This window comes from Ambystoma mexicanum, chromosome 4p (assembly GCF_040938575.1).
Source record: "Ambystoma mexicanum isolate Mex_15411 chromosome 4p, UKY_AmexF1_1, whole genome shotgun sequence".
NCBI lineage: Eukaryota > Metazoa > Chordata > Amphibia > Caudata > Ambystomatidae > Ambystoma > Ambystoma mexicanum.
Window position 1 is genome coordinate 1,178,959,070 of NC_090927.1, and position 24,380 is coordinate 1,178,983,449.

General features: G+C 44.0%; 1 pseudogene; it reads right to left on the bottom strand.

Annotated features, from left to right (window-relative positions):
• Window positions 1–1,271: 1,271 nt before the first annotated feature.
• LOC138452909 (ras GTPase-activating protein-binding protein 1-like) overlaps window positions 1,272–24,380 on the bottom strand; it is a 28,906-nt pseudogene continuing 5,797 nt past the window's right edge.

Consider the following 24,380-nt stretch of genomic DNA (forward strand, 5'->3'; position numbering starts at 1 on the left):
CGATTCAGGGTGGATTGCGTTTTTAAAGAAGGCCACCGCAATGCTTCCTGTTCCGGCGATGACGCTATTTCTGCCGGTGCTAGTTGTGAAAGTGCTATTAGAGCCGACGGAGGGCCAGCGGTACCGCTATTTGTGCTGGGTTTTCGGCAGAGTGCCTTGTTTCAGTACTAATTCTGCCATGTGAGATTAGTGTTACCGCCAAAGTAGTGCGCTTTCACCCCAGGTAGTGATGCAGTGTAATTGCTCTGCAGGTCCAGGCAGCAACACTAAATCCACTCAGTGGAATTTTCGCTGGGATACCGCCAGACACCTGATGAGGCCCTTAGTCACTACTCTAGAATAGTGGCTGAAGGAATCTATGGAATGACTGTTGCATAGTAGCAAGACTGCTCAGAGTCAGGGGGCAAGGTTAAGGCAGTCATCCCTACTGCCTTCCTGGGAGAGCTAGGATGACCCTGTGAGTGGGAAGACTTTCCACAATCCCAGAAAATGCAATCAAGTCTGGGTATGGCACCTTTAGGGTAGTAGTGCCACCCATTATTTTGTTTTGTTTGAGTGACAAAAACTGTGGTTTATTTCTCTGTGATTCCGTTAAGATACATTAAAAGAATCTGATGAATACTGGTTTTCCTCTAGGCTGTGTCACAAAGGGAAAGTGATTTAAACAGCTATGTCAGCGGCTCACAGCTTTTGAGATGTGGCGATGGTAGGAAGAGGTATGATACTTTACAGTCTCTGACTGTGTCTCAAGTGTGTGGTCACACTAAAGAATGGCAATGTGCAAGTGATGAGGAAGCTTATTCAGTTCACTGAAATTCACCAAAATTCAATTCTTTTAACAAATATCCTTTAAAAAGAAAAACAGAACCACCTAGAAATAATTCCAGTGCATATTTTCAGTGAACTTGGGAGATCTCTGTTTAAAACTATCCACTTCTCCTTAAATTTAGTTTCACAAAAGCTGAAACCTGGGACAAAACTAGAAGAAAAAAAACCCAGCCAGACATGGGGCAGATGGACAGTATCAAAAGTAGGAGTCCATCAAGTTGCGCAAGCCTTCCATGGAGCCCAATATGGGAAAAACATGCTGCAGAGGAATGGGAGTTCTGTGCCATTATGAGTCAACATATTGGTGGATTCTTTGACGTAGTCCAACAATGCCTCTTCCAATCCCATATCCAGGCTTTTGTGGCATCCCAGCGCGTGATGGTCCTCTAATCGCTCCTCCTAGTCCATTGTCATGGCAACGATTATCTCACCTCTCACCTTTTTCAGTCATCTGGTGTTTTCTTTTCTTCCACCCACCTGAATATGATTGGCCGGCTGCCAAGGATTTTCGGAACTGCTTTAGAATCATCAAATGCCACAATGCCAAAGTTAGGGAGTTTTTCCCACCACTGTTTATGCAAAGTTCCAGAACGTTGCCATATGCTGGAAAAAATCCTTCAGTTCAGACTTGTCCACATCATGAGACAGCTTGCCAACAAAAAGCTGTTGGCTCTTGGGATACCTGATCATGCGCCTCATATCAAATTCTCCTTTCTCACCTTCCCGAACAGGTCTACGTCCTCTTGGTGGTGGCATGATTGGCCGCTGCTTCTTTAGCCTTAGAACCCTTTGAGGAGGTCGCTGAGCAGAAACCTGAGAATCAGATTTCTATTCTGGATGGGGATGAGATGCTGGGAACTTTACAACATGAGGTGGCTTTCCAGACACTCCGACTGCACCACTGGGTGGAAGGTGCTTAGTGGATACTGATGTCCAAGAGAATGCCCGCAAGTCCTCTTGCGCTGCCCGAGCAGGTGGTTTTGGAACAGGACCTTGGATTTTTTCCTATGATTTCCTCTTCCAGGACCTGTTCTTCCAATTCATGCTCACACTTCTCTTCCTGTATTTCAGGCTCTGGCTCGTGCTCAGGCTCTGGCTCCACCTTTGCAATTGGTTCTTCCAACTGTTTGTCCGGGTCATTGAAGCTTGCTGGTGCATCATAGTATGTGCCGGCATCATCTTCAGGTACTTCAGGGCTTTGCAGCTTTTCTTTTGGATCATCAACCTCCTCTTCTTCCTCCTCAGAGTCCTCCTAAGGAGGCTTAGTATCGGAGTCTTCAAATACCTCATATGGATAGCAGAAAATCTCATTTTCGACATAGGGCCTCATTACGGGTCCGGCAGTTATCCTGCTGGTGCTACCGGTGGGTTGCCGCCAGACCCGTAAAACATTTCCGGCACCATACTTCCCGGTACCACCAGGCTATTCCAAGTCTGGTGGCCGGGAAGTCAGATGCTGGTAATTTTGTTAGTCCCCATTCCTATGGAGTCCCATAGAACTCCATCGGAATGGGGAGACAGGAACACTGGCACCATTAACAACAGTGCCAGTGCCCAAGTGAAAACTCTGCAGGCGGGTGCCGTCCCATCCGGCAGGTCTGACCCTGGTGGGCAGGACGGCACCCGTCTGCAGAGCTGTAGTGTGCCGGTCGGGAAAAAACGGTGCCGGTAGACTTACCAGCACCATTGTTTCCGGACCAGCACAATTGTAATGAAGCCCATAGAATTTGTATTCCACAGAACACTCAGGTGCCAGTACAAATGCCTGCATGAACCTCCACATGGACTGCCTATTGTTGGACAGCTCACCCACAACAACTCTGTCATTCAGCATAGCATGAGCATACACATGACAGATCTTTGTATGGCAGTCCTTGAAATCTAGCGACATACCGTTCTTGTAGAATTCAGATTGGCCATATACTGCATCTGCTGGTTTCCCAGTGGGATCCAACCCTCCATGGACATGCAAGGAACTCTTCCCACAAATTCTGTGTAAGTAATCAAGACCCTGGTTCCATAGAGTGTAGTACTGTCTCACAAATTCCCGCCCGATCACAGGGGACTTTGCTTCTACATCATCATTTCTTTGGTCAACTAAAAACCATCAACCCCACCCCTCTTCTTAACATGGCACCACACAATCCCGTCTCTCATCCGTCTATGTTTGACTCCACCCATGAGCTCAAGCTCAGCCCCTGGGATGCTCTACTGCAGCCTGAACCTCTCACCCAGAGACGCTCCACGTGCCACCCATTCTATGGGACCTGGCTCCATGAATATTACCATTTTCTATATTGTGGACCTGTGGGGAGAGAGAAATATACCATTTATTTATTTAATTATTGCATTTGTATGGCACCAAGACCCGAGGGTATCACATTGCTTGTACATGGCAGGGTAAAACATGTGGTGTGGACGACCGGTCACATATGCACAGTCTTAAAATTCAACGTCATGAGGCCGCTTAATCATATTTGTTGAACAACCAGGTCTTCAAAAGTTTCCTGAAACTGTTATAGGAGGGTTATTTTCTGATGAAACTGGGCACTGCGTCCCAAAGTAATGGTGCTGTATAGCTGAAGCTTGAGCCTCTTTCTCGTTTTTAAGTGAACCAGGGTGTGAAGAGAGTGGTGCTGGCTGTGGATCGAAAAGGGCATGCTTGGATTTTGGCAGCGATGTGGTGGGAGAGATAGGCGTGTGCGTTGTTGTGGAGGCACCAGTGAGCGAGACAGAGCGTTTTAAATTCAATTCGGGCTGTGGCTGCTCTTAGGGCCTTATTTTGAAGTAACTGGAGTTTGGCAAGTGTTTTCCCTGAGGCGCCTGTGAATAGCACGTTGCAGTAGTCGAGTTTGCGGAGTGCTCGGGCTAGTGTGGGGCAATTCTGCGGGGAGAGGAAATTGCGGCTTAGTGAGATGAGTTTGGCTGTGTAGGTGTTAGATGAGGAAAGGCCGTTCATATGTTTGACCATAGAGAGTTCTGCATCTAGTTCAACCCTAATCTCTTGCTACACATCTCTGTGAGGAGCCCCCTTACCTTTTTGTTTCACTCTATGTGATATCCACAAGTCAGCAGTTTTTGCTAGCTCCATGGAATCTGCCAAGTGCTGATACAACCTAGGAGAAAAAGCATTCACGATATGCTCAACATAACTAAATTAATCATGCCTTCAAATCAGTCTTCCTGGTTGCTATTCATCCATTCATAAATTTGTTTTAGGCAGTCATTTACCCACAACACTTACTGGATACCATCTCTCTTTTTGAGCTCCCTAAAGTTTTATTCGAACAATGAGAGGCAGTCTTTCCAAATGTCTGAGTGAGAGCTGCTCTCATACTCTCATCTTTGATCCTTTTAGACTCACTTATTTCAGAATTGCACTACATGCACTCTGAGGGAATTCGGATGAAAGACACGTGGCATGACTCTCAGCAGCCACACGACTCAATTCACAAGCTTACTCAGATCTTTCCCACTAAGTTAATATATCATTCCCCTCCACATACATTGTCACAAAGCCCTTGGGAAGCTTAAGACAAGAGGGAGACTCAGAAGAAGATCTCTTGGTAAAGCTGACCTAAGCACTGTCTAATTCTAATTTCTTAAGTTCAAACTGGAAAGCTTTGTCAGCCAGCTCTGCTTCAAACATGTTCAGGGCTATCTCTTGAGCTCTAGTTGGAATAGCTACTTGGGCCATTTTCAGTTCCAGGTCCATAATTCTACCTCTGAGGTTCACCCTCTCACAGAGCCAACATTACATCCAGCCCACTGTCTGCCTGAGAGTATGACTGACAGGACTCTGATCCTCACTCCAACCCGACCAGTTAAGCATTCTGTTAGTTATCCGGTGGAAGGCGAAGAAATAATGCCCAAGAGGGGGTTAAGGCTCTTGCAGAATAACTCAGCAGAATTCTTCCCAAAGACACTATCAGAGATTCCCTCTAGATTAGACCCAGAATGTTAGGCTATCCAGCCTTGACCTATTACTGAACCCCATGACAGAGCGACTAGATAGGAACTACAACGTCCCAGAAAGAAAGGGTACTCAGGATTATATATCCCAGAAGCATCAGATTTAGAAATCGCAAACCCAGAGTAGATTCTGGAATGTTCATGGGATTCAGAAAAATATATGCTATGGAGAAATACTAGCCCATCCAGACGGTCCCTTTAGTCAATAGGTGCAGATTCCTGGAAGGGAAAAATGAACTTATCCCACTCGCACCTCCCAGGAATAGTGCTTGTGAAGGAGAACAGTTTTCACTCACCCCTGCAACTGCAGCATTTAAAAAGAGCAATACTCCCATTCCCCTCCCAAAGGGAACATTATTTTGTAGGGGTAGGAACTTACGAGAGGTGTTCCTGTCCCATGAGGTAGCATTTTAAACACCAAAAATCCACAAAACAAATTTCTGTGCAGGGGGATATTCAGAAAGCAAGGCAGGAGCAGAGCAGCAGGCACACATCAGCTCCTGCATGGCAAACAAACTGAAAGAAATCCAAAAGGGTGACAAACCTTTTAAAGACTTTCCTCCCCTGGCTTGGAATAGGAAGCCAATTAACTAATCAATTAGAAAGTTTGCCTTCGCTAATGGAAGGAGAGGCCTTTACAACTCGGGCTACGGTGCACAGACCAAGCCTCTGAACTGGAAGCTGAGGAGAGGAATTTTGTTGAAAAAGTTGAAGAGGACCAGCGAAGTGGAACCCTTTGATCCCAGATGAGGGGTGTGCTCTTGTGAGGGGGAGAAGAGCCCCTTTAACTCTAGAAGACGGTTGTGCTACAGTGAGGGAAACAAGAGCCCCCTGAACCATTGAAGAGGGGTGTGCTTCAGTGTGGGGGAAGAGCTCTTGAAACCCAGAAGAGGAGAGTGCTCCAGTGAGGGGAAGAAGAGCCACGCTGAAGAGGGTAGTTCTCCCGTCAGGAAGAGGTCAGCCTCTGGGACCCCAGAAGAAGGGTGTCCAAGGGGGTGGTAGCCCTGTGAGCCGAGAAGGGGGGTGTTCTCCAGTGAGGCGAGGGAGAAATCCTCTTGAGATTAGAAGAATGAGACCGCTGACCCAAGAGAAGGAGGGTGAAAAGTAGTAAGAGAGAGACTGACTTTGCTCCCTGGAAGAAGGAATGTGTAACAGAAAAGAAGAGCGCCTTGAACTCCAGAGGAAGGGGGTAGCTTCGATGAGGGGGAGGAGAGTCATGTGAGCCCAGAAGAGGGTTCTGCTACAGTAAGAGAGAGAGAGAGGGACTCTGAATCTCAGAAGAGGAGATGTGTAACACAGTGGTAGAGCCCCTTGGCCCGGACGATGAGTGTAAGTAATGGAGAGAAGGGGAACCCCAAGAATAGGAGGACTTTTGGGAGACTTGGCAAAGGGAGGAAGTCCTCAAATTTCGAGAGAAGCAGAGTGGCCTTGTGGTGCCCAGAAGCAAGGATACAAACTGAGCTCTAGAAATCACTAAGCAGGAGACCTTCCTGCCTGGACCTTTCTGTATGCCTTTTTATTTGCCATCCTTCATATGTAATTCTGCTTTTAAGAACTATGTTGTCCAAAAACCTTTATGTTACAGCCATCCTGAAACAATTTCCATGCAATCATTTTATGTTTTACTATTGTTTAGTAAAACTATACAACTTTATTCTATTGTCTGTAGTTGTGTGTTCCCTCGGCCATGTGACAAAAAGAAGTGGACCTCATCCAGATAGGCAAATACAGTAGATTATCTTTGGAGCCTTAGGGTTCAGAATTTTTGTTTGTATTCCTGAATGATTTTGATACGCTCAGCTTTTGTATTGTGGCATTGAGAAGTCTGGCAAGTACAAATGTTGTCAACATTTCAACACTCATCTTGTTCCAAGACCCACTGGTAAAGGTTTTCATTTTTGCAAAGATACAATTAAGTTATACAGTAGACCAGACGCTATATACTCATGTCAGTAAAACAGCCTTTGCCTAAGGGATAGCTATCAAAAGGGAATGGTAGCTAACTGGGTAATATTAAGGTATAACTATTTGAGAGGAATGTCAAACTATATAACAAAGTCAGCAACATGCAAAAGAAAAGGTAAGTAGCCCAATATAACAACAACCTGAACCCCCGTGTGCCCTTTAAGATGATGTAACAGTATCTGAGATGGATGGGAATTCATACCTTACTCATACATCAATAATCAGACCGACTCAAGAAGTTTGGCAACATCTCGGCTGTTTTAATAACATTTGTTAAAACAGGGAGTACAACGGGCATCAATGGACGCTGCACCGCTCGCTCAATGAGTTCTCGAAAACATTTAATAAAAAACATCCTTATATAGCAAAAATGTGTCATAAGTGACGTCATACTATGTGGCAGAGTAATAAAACCTAAGTGGGATTGTGGTTGGTCTACGGGGAACATCTACATATACTTTCTATGAGGTATGGGGCTGTGATTGGGTCTCTAAAGTCAGGTGGACAACTAAGTCCACCCCACGTGCAAGTCATCTTCCGTGTTGGACTAATACACAATGTCCTATTGGCTTCTCAAACTATAGGGCTATTTGATACATTGCCCTCTATAATTGGTTGGCACACTTGTATCCTTCTGGAATATTCCACTCGCTAGCAGTACGCAAGCTGGTACCGCAGGTGCTGGGAGGTCGGCCTAGTCATGCCTCCCCACCCAATTAGCCCAACATCCATCATCACTCCTGCGGTCTACCATTCAATTACTAGGTTTGAACTTGGCCTTGTGCAGGCTCTGTGTGCCTGAGAACAAAAGGGAGCAAATGTATGGTCTTATCTTCTGGTCTCGGTGTAGCTCGCCCCAAAGTCTATTTTAATCTGACCATGTGACTTGAGACCATGTTTTGAGGTCCTTTGTTGTATTTTATTTCATTAAATGGAGAAAACCGGGTGCCTCTAGTGTTTTTCTATTGCACGGCAAACAGGGGTTCAACTCACTTCTCACGTTATTGTATCCTTTCAGGTAGATAACCAGGTTCTCAGCGGCCCCGACTCTTGGCACTGGGCCACATAAGCCTTCTTGTAGCTTCCTTCGCCCTCAACTATTCTATTCTGCTGCGCCACACTTCCAACCCTTTCATTCACAGGGTCCAAGTTTACTTCAATGCGTTGTGGAACATCCAGATTCTATACATTCCTATCCATATACATTGGCATTTCGCCTGCAATCTATTTACTACGTAGCCAGCCTCATGAATACTTCCTCTACTTGTGTTACAGCGTCTGTACAATTGTAAACTGATTTAGCATTTTCTTCAGTGCTTCTGCGCACGTGCAATCTTCATTTTGCTACCGAAATGTTGCTTCAATCACTACTTCGCCATCATATAAGGTCTATATTCTTTCTTCGTCAGCATCTCTTCTAGGTGCGTCATTTCTGCTTCATGTGACATCACCAATCTTCTCTTTCATTTTCTTTCCCACTTCACACAACATCCTTCAGAAGACCGTCATTTCTCAGCGGATACATATAGGGTTTCCTTAATGGATACCTTGTTTCAAGAACTCTCAGCGGTATAGGTACCATTACTGGCCTTGCGCATGTCGCAGTTTCCGGTTGCCAACATATAGTCAGGATTGGGGCGGGACTTCCAGTAGGAGTACTTGGCTTCTCCTCTACAAACCCACCGACTGGTAAGTATAACATTTGTTGCTTGCAGTAACGTACGGAAAAGCAAGGGAAGTTATCCAGCACAAAAAATAATTCACACTCAAGTTATTAAGTCTGTGGGTACATGATAGCTGACTGTACCGAATGTTCAATTGCTAAAATACACTGCTCACTTGCTTGAAGGTAAGGTGGGTAGTAACAACCTACACAAAGTAATAGCAAGGTACATCTACCAGGAAAACAACATACACACTGGTAAGTAAGCAGTTCTAAACCTAAATGTAACTTACCATATGTATATAACCTATTTTTCTTTAAGAACATTTGCTACAGAGGCAGTTATTGTTTTGAAAACCTTTACAGGGGTATTGTGCAGCTCACCACAGCATATCACTTGGCAGAGACATCGTGGCTTCACACAGGGGAAAACAAATACTGAGTCCATACCATACATTTGAAACATGTTCACAAAAGGATAAAGATACACAATCTCCACAGAACAACAGACAGATCATAGTGCAGGTAAAACAACCTTAATAGATTCAAAACATAAGTAATTACAATTGTACATCAAGGGAACAGAATTCACCTACTGTAAGGAAGGCATGGTATCAAAGTAAGACAGACACAAGTGATCACAGCTCAAGGGTGTTTATTAAAGTGTAAAATGGGTTTGATAATCATCTAAACTAAACTGAAATCTAAAATGGGAGCAAGCTACAACCATCAAATAATAATAATACAGTTCTAGTAGAGTCTAGTCAAATAAAAAGGCCCTACACAAAGAAAACTATTGCTAATCGTTACTGCTATGCTACAAAATAGTGTGGGATAGTGTTCACAAGAAAATAAAGTGTTCACAAAATGATAAGTGTTGAGGAGGAGCTAGCGCCTTCCTGCACCCCCAAGCACTTTACAATTAGGCAAGACTTCTCTAAGCACTAGAGCGCTGAGAAAGCTTTTTCATGCAAACATAATCACACATAGACATGGCCAGGCACTAACTGAAGATAGTATTGAAATATAAGGTGTAAATAACCATTAGCTGAATTGATTTGTAAAAATGTTAAATTGTATTTAGCTTTTCTCAAAGAACAGTAAAGAGCAGAATGCTCAGTGCCCAAAGGAATGCAGCCTCTGCTAAAAATAGACTACAGGCATTGCCGTGGTGCTCTGCTAGCGCTGGCAGGCCAGCACATAACTTAGCAGCTGTTTCCTGTCCATCAAAAACCAACGCAGGCTGGGGCTCATGTACACAATGTAAAAGTATAGGAAAATAAGGTTTTAAGGGGAATTACTGGATCAGATAAAATATGAGTATATTGAGTGAAGTATGGAGAGTATGACGGGAAAATGTGTTTATATATAAATGTTTATAATATAGCAAAATGATGATAAACAGGAGCTACGATGTATTCTTGCATAGCTAGCAGTATGCTAAGTAGTTTGTCTTAAATGGAAACCCAGCCATGCAGGAAGGAAGACTGCAGCATCCCTTGTAAGGGAAGGACAGTTTTGGACAAGACGTGCCAGTATCCAGTATCCAAATTAAACCGTATATAAGGCTCCTCCTTGGCACCAGTCTGCAGGAGTCAGCCACGGAAGAGAGACAGAATGTCGGTCGGGGAGCAGAGTTATTTTCCCCCATCCTCATTTCTGTACAGATTAAACTTGTTATCCTTGCAAGATAAAGACTCTTGGACTTAATTCCCTATAGGGGTAAACATTAATCTGATGTGAGCCTGATTAGGGGTACCCGTATACTTAAGGGGTACCCCTGTAAATTGGACTAACCTTCAGTGGTGACCCCGACGTGATCTTAGTTTCTTGCCCCTGTACTTTGCAATGCCCCAGGCCAGTCAGCCACGCCCAGCGGTATCCAGTTAATATGTCGAATGCATTTTTTTGAATGACAATAATGTCGAAAACATTTGGAAAAAATAAAAAAAAAAAAATAAAAAAAAAAATCGAATGTGTTCATTTTTTTCATTTACAGGTTTTTTTTGGTTTTGTGAGTAAAAAAAGATTTTTTTTTTAAAAAAGGGGGTTGGCGGGAACCCCCATTTCGAGCAGAAAATTTTAAAAAAAAAGACATTTGAAAAAATACATTTCGACCAAATGTTTTCGACATTATGGCATTCGAAAAAATGTAATTGGAAATACTGTAGGTAAACCACGCCCAGCTATAGTGACCGGTCCCCTAAATAAAAAAACACATGTTTCTTGAGCGGTTTTAGTAGAAGCAATTTTAAAAGAAATCCTCTCCGCTCACTGAAGCAGGGCGTGGCTCCAGAAAGACAGGCGGGGACTTCGTAATGGTGGAAAGCTCAAGTGAAGCACGCCTATGTGAGTATACTCTTACAAGTGATAACAACATGGGAACATGTATGTATGATATGATGATGTGAATGATAGTATGGTGATGTGAATGATACTTTTGGTGATGTATTATGGAATAGGATTTCAGGTGATGTGTTAAGGAGTAAATTGGATAAGAGGTGGGTTACTTATTGAAATTGTCACATATTTCTGTTTTTCTACTTTTCATAATGGAAAAAGGGAACCTCTGCATATAAAAGACTGAGATGAAAGGGATCCTCAGCGTATAAAAGACTGAGATGAGAGGGAGCCCCAGATTATAAGGACTGGGAGGTAAGTGGTACTCAGCCATAACAGGTTGAGAAGGTAGTACCACGCATTATTCTTTTATGACGATAGAAGCAATAGGATCCTTAGCATATTTAAAAAATGCGGGGAAAGTGGTATTACAAAGGATATAAAGGAAAAACAGTAGTGGCTCGGTATAAGGAATGGGCCTGTATTTTAGTTAATTATTTTTTGTCTATTTTCTCTTGCTGTCTTTTGTGCTAAAAAAGATAGTTAGCTGGATGAGTCGCGTTGCGTGTGTGTATGTGTGAAATCAAAGTGGAAATAATGAAGAGGCAGGGCAAGAAGGAGATCAAGGAGAGGAGGTAGTGAAAAATCTGTACCTGCCACATGAGGCAGTGAGGAGGGACAGACTAAGAAATAGACCAGATTTAATCATGGTAGTGCAAGATCAGAAGAATACTACAAAATGGGTAGAAGACAAAATAGATATGCAGATGCCTCTTCTACATAAAGGAGTAGGCATAACGCAGTATGTGCCATGGCCTGAAATAGACAAAAATAATTTGATTAAAGCTCTCCCCCAGCTTATAGCCAGAGCTAGTAAATAGATCTATGAATTTGAAAACAGCAGGGGTAGCCTTAGTACTGGGAGATTTTAAGAGTTTACTGGTCACCATAGTTGGGGACCATGCTGGGAACATATGGGCAAGGGCTGGGGTAAGTCTTGCAGATAATGAACATGATGGAGCAGCCTTTAATGACGTAAGGGCAAGCGTATGGGATGCCCTAAGAAGGATGTACCCAGATACCCCTGACATACGTTCTTTAATGGAGTGCACAATGGGTGATGATGAGGACCCAGTTAGGTTTATTCTTAAGTTACTTTCTATATTGTTAAACTGAAGTTTCAATAAAAATAAATAAGTTACAGGAAATGTGAAGAGTTGAGACAGTACCATTTTTCTATTTTATCGTAAAGAGGGGATTACCAAAAGAGGTCCAGAAGGCACTAGATAAAATTGTGGGAATTGAAACCAAAGGGTGGGCGGAGATACTAAGTATAATAGTCCACCATTGTAAGAGAATCAAGGAGCGGGACAGGGAGACAGCCCAGAAGCGGCAAACGGACGAGGCAAAACTAGTGGAAAAGAAACTAAATAAAGTTGTCATCCAAGCACTAGTGACGGCACCGGCTCAGGGGGAAAGGACAGGAGACACTCTTAAAATTGGAAATGCCACAATGGCGGCACTATTGGGTGAAGCAGGACAGGGACAATGGGTTTGGGAGACAGTACCCCAACCCACAGTGGCAGTATGAAGGAGCACCAAGGGGAAGTAGAGGATTTCAAGGAGCAAGAGCAGGAGGCTTTGGGAGGATAGGGCGCCGGGCAGGAGGATTGGGAACATCACAGTGCTGGTATTGTGGGCAATGGGGGCCTTTCGCAAGGGAATGTACGAACAGGCCTGGGATGAGATTTGATCATGGGCCATCACCTCCAGGGCAGGAATTCCAACGGCCTGATGGAATGGGACAACAGCAATTTGGGCGAGGGGGTCAAAATAAGTTCACTTATGGGACTGACAGGCAAGGGCAATGTGAGCAACAACTACAACAGGGTGAGGGGACACAGTTTAACAGGATGGCAGTGGGAACAGACACTCCATTCCAAGGAGTTACAATGACGGGGGCAGCCCTTTTTCATTCCCCAAGACAAATACATATTCTGATTAGGACAGCCCACAGAGAGCACTTGCATGTCCAATCCTATTGACAACCGCACATCCTGAAGAGGAGCCCTTATTGGAGGAGGAAATAGGAAACAGGCAATTTATATTTATGGTAGATTCATGTGCAACTAAATCATGCATCATGGAGGGGAACTTTCCATTATCAGGTAAACCTCTTTACATGCAGGGACTCTCTGGGGCTATTTATATGGTTCCATACACTGAGGCGCTGGATGTAAAAGTGGGAGGGGAGGTAGTACGAGCCCCCTTGTTATATTCAGAGAGTTCCCCAGTGAACTTGTTGGGTAGGGATCTGCTCAGTAAACTAAATATAACTATATCATTCACAGATCAAGGGGTAGTATGTTACACTCCAGGGATGTGTGTAGTTCGAGCAATGGTAATAATCAATGCAATGGCAAGCGAGTCAGTAGTCCATGGGGTTCCTGTGGTCCTGGATATACTTTTATGGTATTAGGGTATCAGTAAAAACAGTGCCTCCAATTGTGACAAAGTGTTGGCGAGTGCCCACAGATTTTATTTTCCAACCCATGGTGCCACCCAAGATGGTGGCAGGGGCAATATTGTAATTAGATTTACAAGGACTAGTAGTGTCAGAAAAAAAGAGTAGTCCTGATTGGAACAGACCAGGACGGGTGCGAGTGGAGTGATAGTATAATTAAAGGAAATGACTGATGAGTTATTTGAGGACAGTGTGCAAAATGGGCAAATTATGTTGGGAATCTGCATCCCCTGTGATATCACGGTGCAGTATAGGAAGGTACAGTGCCACCTTATGGCAGTGCTGACCCAGCTGTTTTTATTTTTGGAGGAGGACATGCGATATGTGTCAGCACAATTATGGACTGTTAATCCACACAATGTTGGGTTACTGAGAGATGTGACCCCAGTGCAGATTACATTGAAGTCAGGTGCTTAGCACACTCATCCAGTATTTGGCTGATCAGTTGGTATGTAGTGAAAATGAACATCAGTGCAAGAGGAATTCTGTTGCATTATTGCAATTGCTGTCTCACAGAGGGTACAAGGCAGATATAAAGAAGCTACAGCACTGCCAGCAGGAGGTACTATACTTCGGACAACTCATTTTTGCAATTGAGAAAAAATATTAACAGAGAGGGTGGCTGCAGTACCCGCCGCCCCTAGGCCCAGTACTGTGAAGGAAATGTAGCAGTTTTTTGGGCTTATGAAATTATTGTAGTGCATGGATCTATACTACACAGTCTACACAAGGCCACTGTTACAACGTCTCAGGGAAGGGCAGAGGACTTGGAGTGGGCTGAAGAAATGACAAGACAATTTGAGGATTTAAAATAAGCTATTTGCATGGCTCCTGTTTTAGCAACTCCTGATTATGTACAGGAGTTTTATTTATTTTCCCACTCTGATGAACGGCTCATGCATTGACGGAAGGAGACATATTATATGTATATGGGTTATAAATAATTGACCAGGGGACAGGACGGAGGAACACGGGGCGGTAGTGGCGATCAGTAAAGGGGGGGAGAAATAGTGGCCACCCCTGTAGAAAGCGAGACCATGGTTTCATACACAGCATTGCCCTTATTACAACTGGACCATTGTTACCTGGAGGTGGCATTCTGTACTCCTCTCGCTGTCCGTATGAAGGAGTTCGATATTGGGTGCATCTCTCGGATGTCCGAAGAGCACCTGAGACAAGGCAAAGCTCAATCAACAAAGTGAGTACATAGCTAAAGAAGAATCTTTAAAAAAAAAAAATTAAGGATCCTTTCTAGGGTGGTGTGCAGTGGCACATGCTTGATTCTTTTTTCTTTCTTTTATTTTTCATTTTTTATTGTTATTTCTTTTTTTAATCTTTTTTCAGTGTTTTGATTTTTCAAAAATAATTTTTTGAAGGTCCAGAACCCAGTCGGCCCTGGTGGAACAAGAGTCTCTCTCTCTCTCTCCCTCCCTCCCCCTCCCACTTTCCCTCTCCTGCATCTCCCTCTCTCCCCTCTCTCCCTTCTCTCCTTCTTTTATTTCTTTCTCTTTCTCTCCCTTTCTCTCTTTCTTTCTGTCTCTCTCTCTTTTTCACTCTCTCCCTTTCTGTCTCTCTCTCTCTCCCTCGTTCTCTCTTTCTTGATAACCTTTTTTCTCCTCTCCAGGAATAAGCAAGGATGGCTGACACCGACATGTTATTTATTTTAGGAATTTAGTAGTATAATTGTTTTGTGTGACACTGGTCGTGGGTGTTGGAGTGAATGAAGGTATGTCTGTTATATGGGGTGGCCATATAAAGGGGGGGATGGGCAGTTGGAAAATAATGCAAATACGTCTTTAAAAAAGGAAATACAAAATGGCTCACTTTTTGCCAGCCACCTCTATATGTTTTCTTAGACGAATGAAACTGGAAGTATGAATGACGTGTGATTTATATAAGGGGATGGGCTTTGACGTCATTTCTGATATCGAGTAACCAGAATCCTCCAACAGCTGGTACTCCGATATGCGCACTGCAGGAAGGAATATAATCAATGAACGCTGTGCTCTGGGACCCCCACACCGGCCCATAGAGTCGGGGTTTGCCCACAAGCACTTTAAGACAAGATAGCAGCACCCGTGAGATGGATGGCGGTGCAGATTAAATACTCCACCACCAAATCAATAATGACAACTCGACGGTTTGGCAAAGGGAGTCGGTTTAATGACAAGTAAAACAAACGGGGAGTTGTAAATATCAGCAGTGGCGCGATCTTCCTTCTCGCTTCAACTCCAACGAACTACATAAAAATCATAACATTTATACTAAAAAGTCGTCATCATTGACGTGTAACACTTAAAAGTTGGCATGCAATTCTATTGGTTCAGGAAAGGTAACTTTAATATAGGTACTATATCTGTATATGGTAACAGAGTGAGAGGATTGGGTAAACACTGTCAGGTGGGCCTCTAAGCCCTTCCTTCAAAAAAAGTACGACATCCTATTGGTTCTATTAACTATAGGACCATAGATTACTTGGTCCATTGTGATTGGGTTGGCACCAACCCCATGCCTACTTTTCCACTTTGCTTAGCAGCACGCAGAATGGTTGGCCAGGTGTGGGGTGCCCCTTGGTTCCCCGGCCTTCCTTCAACCATTGTTACAGTCAATCATCACTTTAGTAGCTATGTGTCAATTATTTCACTGTGGTTGGCCTCGAGACTGCATCTCCTGTCTGGAAAAGTTCTGATATCTTTGCCTGGCCTGCTGCCATGCGTAGGTGTGAAACTCTTGCTTCTTCTTGCTCGGCTAGTCACGTGATTCAGACACCGTGAATTTGCCTCTTTTCCACATAATTTGTGTATTTGATTTTCGTTTCACCCACCACCTGTCTTCGGCTTCTTATCTTGACCTTTCGGAGCAGTATATTCTGTCCCTTGCTTCAATTAATAGTAGCTACTGGTCGTCCATCTTGACAGATACGACCTTGGTTCTCCTTGCTTCTCCCAGCACGATTTGCCTCTGCTTTGTTTCGTTTCTGCTGCTTTATTCTTCATTTTTCAAAAAATGAAACTCTTCTCGTGTGGCCTTTTAGTAACCTTTTGGTTGATTCTGCTTCTTGTGCAAGGTGGAAGTGTACTCATATAATGTACATCTTTGAGGTAGATATGTATAGGTGGTGCTTGACGCACTATCTTTCTACTAAGCATAGCAAGCTGCACGTTTTTTTTTAGCTTTCTTGCGGTTCCAAGCATATGTACACGTGTAAACTGGTTGAATATCTTCATTATACTCCTGGCTTGAGCTTCTTACAGTTGACATCGTCTTTTCACTTTAGGTTCACGATATCCTTGGTTCATGGCGTTTCGTATCTTTACGTCATTCTCTGGTTGTCATTTCTTCTATATGTGAATCAGTCCGGGTTCTCATGACGTCACCATTCGTCTTCCATTAAGACCTTTTTGGTCTCTTCAGGGACTGTATTTAGATGATCTTCATTTCGTTTCATTTGTTGATAGGGTTTCCTCAATGGATACCTTAATGTCCATGGTTTCCTTGGTACTGGTACTTCAATAGGTGCTGCTCTTCTGATAGGTACTGGACAGAGCCCCACTGCGGCTCTCTGCTGGTTTATTTGCTCATCATACGTCACATACTTCGGCGTGAACGTTCCTGGTACTTCAAAATGGACGGTTGGAGTGCAGGCTGTATTTGGGACCTCCTCTACACTCCCCCCATCGACCACTTTCACCTTCTTCTTTGGATCGGTCTTCTTTGATTCCTCTGTATTCACCTTTACTTCATCGCCTGGGTCCATTCTTTCTTCATCTTCTGGGTCTATATATGATGGTTTGAAGAAATGTCTCTTTGGGGGTCCATATCTTTATGACTCCTTTTAGACTTCCTGCTGTTCTTACGTGTTCGTGTTTGTTCCACGTCATTAGTTGACACTGTCCATTTGGGCTGCAGTAAACCCATCTTCCCACATAATGTCTGTGCTTCCTGGGGTATAGAAACTTTGTTCCTTTTGGTGCATGAATGCTTGCCTTCACAAAGTCTCTTATTTCTTCGTCAGTTAGGTTTTTGGGCTTCCATCCTGGCTTGACATCGATCATGATCTTCATCCCTATGGCTTTTTTCGCAGTTTTCTGGCACAGAGAGATTATTATCTTGATAACACAAAAACCATAGCAATATCATCACTAGAAGGGCTCCCCGGAACTTGAATGCATTTGTCATCCATTGTGGAACCCATGAGAATAGTTATCCAAAACAGCTGTCATCATCAACTTCGTCAGTTTCATCGATCATCTGATTCTGTAGCTTCGTCAGCATACCTATGGGTACTGTTAGAGTTCCATTTTCCTCATTGTGAGAGGGTATAAATGTGCAACATGATTCTCCGATTTTTGCACAAACACATCCATCCATAGCTGTGATCATGTCAAGTACATATCTGTTCTGGAGAGTCAGTCAGATTGCCCTTAATTCCTCCTTTATTGCATTGAATCCCTTTATGGTCGTGCTGATGGTCTGCAGTAACTCCCATCTGGTTATCTGCAACCATTTAGTGTTTGCTCCAACTTCGAATCTTGGCATGAAGATCGTCGTGAACACTGATGAGGTGAGGCTGAACAGCCTGTGTTCCTATGGGATTGCATGAAAAGCTTCTGATTTAGCAGAAAAGTAATTTTCTCTCTTCATTCTATTCAGCAGTTCCACAGATCTCTTCTTCCTCAGGTGAGCATCTGCTTTCGGGAAACTGTCAATGCTCAGGTCACTTTTCGGGATCACCAATGCTGGAACGTGGACATTCACTATTGTGCATATAGCTCCCCAGTTTTTCGGCAGCCTGATGTATGCATTTGATCCACATGCCCAATAATGATCCATTATTACTGCAGTTGCATGCACCATTCCTGGAGCATCAAATATTCGTCCACAGTTCTGATTCTCTCCTATCTTTCTTGTACCATTAGTCCTGAAGCACAGTTTTGGCCTTTCCAGTGGCACTATCTGCAAGGGTCCTCCTCTGTCTTCGACCCATGTCAGCAGTTTTGCAAGCTTTGGCCATAATGGTTTGCATATCCTTTGTGCATTTTCAATTGCTTCTTTGCAGGCTCTGAAGACCATCCATGCCCTGTAAATCACTACCCCTTTTTCCCATCCATCTGGTGAAAGTACTGTTCCCCAGATTTGCATTTGGCCTCTGTTTTTCCATCCACAAGCCTCTTCTTGAGTTTTCCTTTGGACATTTAGCTTCTTGTTCACTTCCCATCTGATTTCAGCTCCTTTCACTCCAGGTTTCTCGTACCTGATCACTTGGTTCTTAGTATGAGCTCTGTTTCTTGTCTTATGTCCTGGACATAATCATCTTCATCAGGATCATATGTTTCAGTCGCCCATTTCAATGAGTTTCGAAATTGGGATTGCCTTACTGCCACAGGTTCTACAGGCTAAATATAATGGAACAACAAAAATGAACCTGGGCGAAATGAGATCTGTACACATTTAAACAAAACCAAGTCTTGTAAAAAAATATAGATATTTGTTTATAAGCAATTTACACAAATATTTATTGTGCTCAACATCCACATTTAAACACCACCATTCATTCCATCATTCATTCACAATCTCACTATACATGTCAATATTCCACACTTGTGGTACTAAGACCACCTAGAACCAATATATTAACATACATTTCAACACCTCTTGGTGATTACAGTAAGTGTTAATACAAAAACAAATAGCATATTGCTTATTTGCTGTAACTCAACATATATTTCGGTCGTCACAATAGGCCCCTAATTAAAGCCGGCAAATAGAAGCGACCTTCTTCAGGAGAGGGATGGTTCTGTTGCAACCACTCCGAAATGTCAAAAGGTGGAGGATCATCAAACCTCAATCTCCACGTGAATTAATGGAGACGCGTGTCAACGATGGAATAAATCCTGCAGTGGTGCTAGATAACTCTGCGCCTATACTGATCAAAGATTCAGGTATGGGGGTGTCTTGCGTCTTTAGTCAATAAATCCAAAGAGGAAAATCCCTGTTCTCGCCTCATGTGGCCGAGTCCAGATATGTTCTTATTCTGGTACCCCAGTTTTTTCTCACTGCGCGGTGGTTCCAGTTCAATGTTCCCTGGGTTCCTTCTCTCTTGTCCTGCACACACACCATTTTGTGCAGGATGTCTGTTTTTTTTTAATGTCCTTATCCCCTTTTTTGCTCAGAGGAATGTCCAAACTGAAGCCACAACTATTGCACAAAGTTCTTTGTCTTTACTTTACTGCTGGTCATGCGTCCTTCTTCCTCATAATGGATCACGTCTGCACGTGCTGTGGTTCTTCCCCTGTCGTCTGTAGTCTCCTCCCGGTGGGGTGCAGGCAAGGGGCCTTCTCCGATGTATGGCTTGATGTCACCCAGAAAGATCCAAGCTCCTCTTCATTGTAGCTTCACTGCAGAGGGAGTGCAGTCTTCCACTGTAAAGGGACCGTTAAACCTTGGCTCGTCCGACCTTTTCCTCGTATGATTCTTTACCAGGACGGTGTCTCCAGGGAAGATGGATGGAAGACGTAGTCCTTGAGCTGTGTCTGCAGTAAAATATCCTTCTGTGTTCCGTGCTGCCTTGCACCCTTTTCGTCGTCGCTGCAGCTAGCCTGAAATTACAGTAAGGCAAGATGTCATGCAATTCAAGTAATTTTGTATTTCAGACCATAAGATTTCTCCTGTTGACTGGGCATCACATCTAGCTCTGTCTCGGGGTGTCAGTGGAGTGTGCATTCTTCTTCCTGTGGCTATTTCATGCGGCGTAAGATGATGGTCGGAACCGGGTTGGTTCCTGAGTGAATACAGTGCCAAAGGAAGGCAGTGCAACCATCCCTTTCTTAGAGGAAGCTTCAACTTGGCTATCCTCTCCTTTACTAAGCCGTTGAGCTTCTCACATAACCCGTTACCTTGCGGATCATACGGCGACGAGAACTTGTGCTTTATACCAAGCAACAAGCTAATCTGCTCAAAAACTTCATTTACAAAGTGAGCCCCGTTATCTGATCTCATGACTTTGCATACCCCCCGCCTGGGGAATACCTCTCTCACTAGGAATTTGGCCGCACAGGTAGAGTCTGGGGGTGTACATGGACCTGCTTCTATCCTTCTAGAGAATTGACACACCACAACAATTAGATACCTGTACCTGTTACATACTTGAATCATATCGCCGTAATCGACATGCAAGTGCTGAAAAGGTCGATTGGGCCTTGGGATGACTCCTCTGATTACTTTTAGTGTGTGCCCAGCTGTGAACTGTTGGCAAATTATACAGTTCACCATAAAAAATACAACATGCTCTGCTAAGTTCGGTATGAACCAGTCTTCCGCGAGTGTTGCCACAAGATTCTCTTTTGTCATGTGTGCTGGATAGTGTAACTGCTCCAGCGCTATTTTTAACAGGGCTACAGGCATTACTGGTTTACCAGTGCTGTCTTGTCACCACAAGCTTTCCGAGGGGTTTAAAGAACACCCTTGCCACTTCCATAAGTTCTTCTCCTCTTGTGGTGCCTCCCCTTGGAGTTCCATTAACTGTGTCTGCCCCATAATATTGTAACTTTCAGGTTCGCTCCGTGCGACAATCATTTTCTCATTTATGTTAGTGACTTCCACATCCATGATTGTCTCGCTCTTGGATGCCATACGCTTAGCTTCCGTGTCTGCAGCTTGATTTCCTTGTGACATAAAATCTGTCCCATTCGTATGGGCGGCGCACTTCACGACCGCTATGCCCACTGGGAGCTGTAGTGCCTTAATCAGCCTGTCCAATAAGGCTGCGTGCTGCACTGGCGTGCCATACACTCGGAGGTAGCCCCTCCTTTTCCAGCGCACTAAGCCTGCGTGCACTGTGGACGTCCCATAGGCGGAGTCACTGTACACCATTACTTCCTGGTCTGCGTGATTCTCAATCACGAGTATCAACGCTAATAATTCTGCAGCCTGTGCTGAATAATGAGATGGTAATCGTGCACTGAGAAGCACTCGAAATTCTCCGTTTGCCGTGGGTTTCATCAGAGTAGCGCCTGTATATCTTTTTCCATCGTTTTGATCGATTCTCGAAGAACCGTCAACAAAGAATTTCTCCTTCTGCCAATGCATTTTCTTTCACTCTGGGAATCTCATCATAGAATTATTCATAATTCGCACAGTCGTGTATTGGCTCTCCTTCAGTGACTGGCTCGGCTATGAACATAGCTGGGTTCACTATTTTGCATCAGACTATTTTAATCAATGGATTCGATATGATAACTTCATACGCAGAAGCTCTCTGAGATGTTAGTGTGCCCTTCGGTTTCTCTAGAATAGCAAATAGCGAGTGCTCGACGTACAACGTCATTGAGCATCCCATTACAATGGTAGTAGTTTTCTTGATGGCGAAAGCTGTGGCAGCTAAACTTTGTTCGCAAGGGAAATGGCCTCTCATCACTGGGTCCAAATTTCCACTATAATATGCCAGGGGCTTGTACTCCAATGTGGTTTTCTGTGTGAGCACTGCCGTCATAATGCTGCCATTTGTGTGTGAAAACAGGTAGAATTCCTCTGCATAATTGGGAATCCCTAAAACTGGTGCTGTGCAAATGGCTCTTTTGAGTTTGGCACATCCTTCCTCCATGGTCTCAGACCATTCAATCTTTTCTTTCGTCACTTGTGCTTTCTTTAGGGCCTGAAGCAATGGTTTGGTGTACGAGCTGTAATCGAACACCCATGCCCTGACATAATTGCAAAGGCCTAAGAAACTCTGCATCTGCTTCACTGTGTGCGACTTGGCTGTGTTCAGTATGGTTTCAGCTCTTTCTGGGGTAACTCTCTTCCCTTCATGTGACATCAGCTGACCTATGTATAGTACTTCTTGTTGACAGTATTGTAACTTCTATTTGTCAACTTTATATCCTTTCTCGGCCTTATAGTCAATAGCTGAACAGAATCGTGTCTGCATTGCTCCTCTGTCGCGCTGCAAATTAAGATGTCACCCACATATTGCAGGACAACACTTTCTAATGCAGTATGGCATAGGTCCATCTGCAGGACTCTGTTACAAACAGAAGGAGCCTCACAGTACCCCTGGGGTAGCCTTGTGCTTTTGATACGCATCTGTCTGAATGTAAATGATGTCAGGGCTTGTGAGTCTTTGTGCAATGGGATTGAGAAAACTGTATTTTTCAAGTCAATCACCGTGAAATATTTTGCCTCAGCAGGTATATTATATAGGATTGTAGCCAGGTTTGGGACTAAAGGGAACTCGACTTCAACAATATAATTTATCGGGCAATTAGCCTCCGAGACCCTCCCTTTGATTTCTTGATAGGGTAAACTGCAGTATTGCATGATGACTCTGACGTCACTAAAAATTCCTTCATCTGCCTCCCTGGACATGGGATATTGTCGTGCTTTTGGAAGAATTGCTCCTGGCTTCAGTTTAATTTTCACTTCTCCGACCCCTTTCAATAAGCCTACGTCACAGGGGCCTGTGGTCCACACTGAGACAGGCATCTGGGCAATCTCTTCCACAAAATATTCAGGATGGTTCTGTGCTAGCATCATTCTCTGAGGCACTTCTCTTTTGATCATTCTCACCCAAAAGTTGAGGTTCACCTCAACTGCTGTTTCTCCCTCATCTGCTTGCTCATCAAACAGATTGTCATCAGAGTTGTCAGTCAATCTGTATCCTTCAGTGGCGATTACTGTGCACCATTGTCGGCCTTAATCATCACAACCATCAATCAAAGCCATTTTCCCTCGTATTGCAACTGTGTGTATCACTAAGGGAAATACTTGTCCCTTTTCCTAGTGCATAGGTATCCTTGGCCTAAATAGAAATTCATCTGGAGTCCTCATGGTTTTGTCTGCAAGACCTGGCAGCCTTGCCATTAGCACACGTACTCCATACGCGAAGATTTCTGGCTCTAGTGAGACAGCTCTCATAGCTGCGTGTCCTGTGTATGCTCTAATCATTTTGCATACGTTCGCATAGTGCATTCCTGGAGTTGAACATACTATGCCTTCCTCCGTGAACGAGATTGTAATATTTAGCTTTGTCATTAGATATCGACCCAAAATGTTCACTGGGGTTTGTTCTGAATATAATAAAGGTACATTCATATCACATTCTCCTATAGGGACTGGAAGTGTGTTTGTGAAAGGAACACGACTTGTAGCTCCTTTGAAACTCTGAGTATTGATAGCATCGCCGGACAAGGAAAATGTACCTTCACGTATACATGAACGTGCCCGTGTCAACTAGGAAGGAATATTCTTTATCCGCTACAACGACATCCACCCTTGGTTCCTGGTGAGGGTCTGGTGTCAGTGATAGGATAGAACACATCAGGGTTTCCAGTGAGCTGTCCTAGTCCATATATAATTTTGTCCCACCTTGTGCAAGTGGACTTCCCCCATTGCCAGTGTTAATTCTCATTCCAGGGTTCGCGGCCTGTCCTGCACTTACTGTCTGTGACAGTTGCATCGATGAATGTTGAGACTGTCCCTGCGGAAAACTCATTGAACTCTGGGGTTGCGAGCTTTGCTGTGCTCCTGGTGTTTGCTGTTGCACCGTGTGATTCTGTGCAACTCCATTTCCCCCCTGCTGTAAAAACACAGGTGGATTCACCATACCTGCTCCTGTTCCTTGGCCATTTTGCATCATGCCTTGACTTCTACATGTGCGTGCTAGATGCCCTGTCATCCCACACAACTAACATATTGGCGGTGGTCTGATCATTTGCCCATTTGACATATCTTGGTTGCCATTTTGCACGTTTTGAAAACCTCCTCGATTACTTTGAAAACATCCCTGATTACTTTGCCATCTTCTTCCTCTAAATTCTCTTCCCCTGCGGAAAAACCCTGTATTGCTCTGATTATTCTGCTGTGGATTATTGGCTTGTTGCATGTTCGGTCCGTCTGTGCTAGTTATCATTGCTCCTTCAAGGGCATATTTTGACAATTTCTTCTGCACTAATTTTGCCTCTTCACCTTTCCGTGCAGCTTCCCTTTTTGCGATTCTTTTCTTGCAGTAGCCTGTAGTAGTGCGCGATGGTCAGCTGTACCACGGTTTGGCCTCGATTCCTACCAATTTCTTGAGCTGTTTCTGTACCGGCT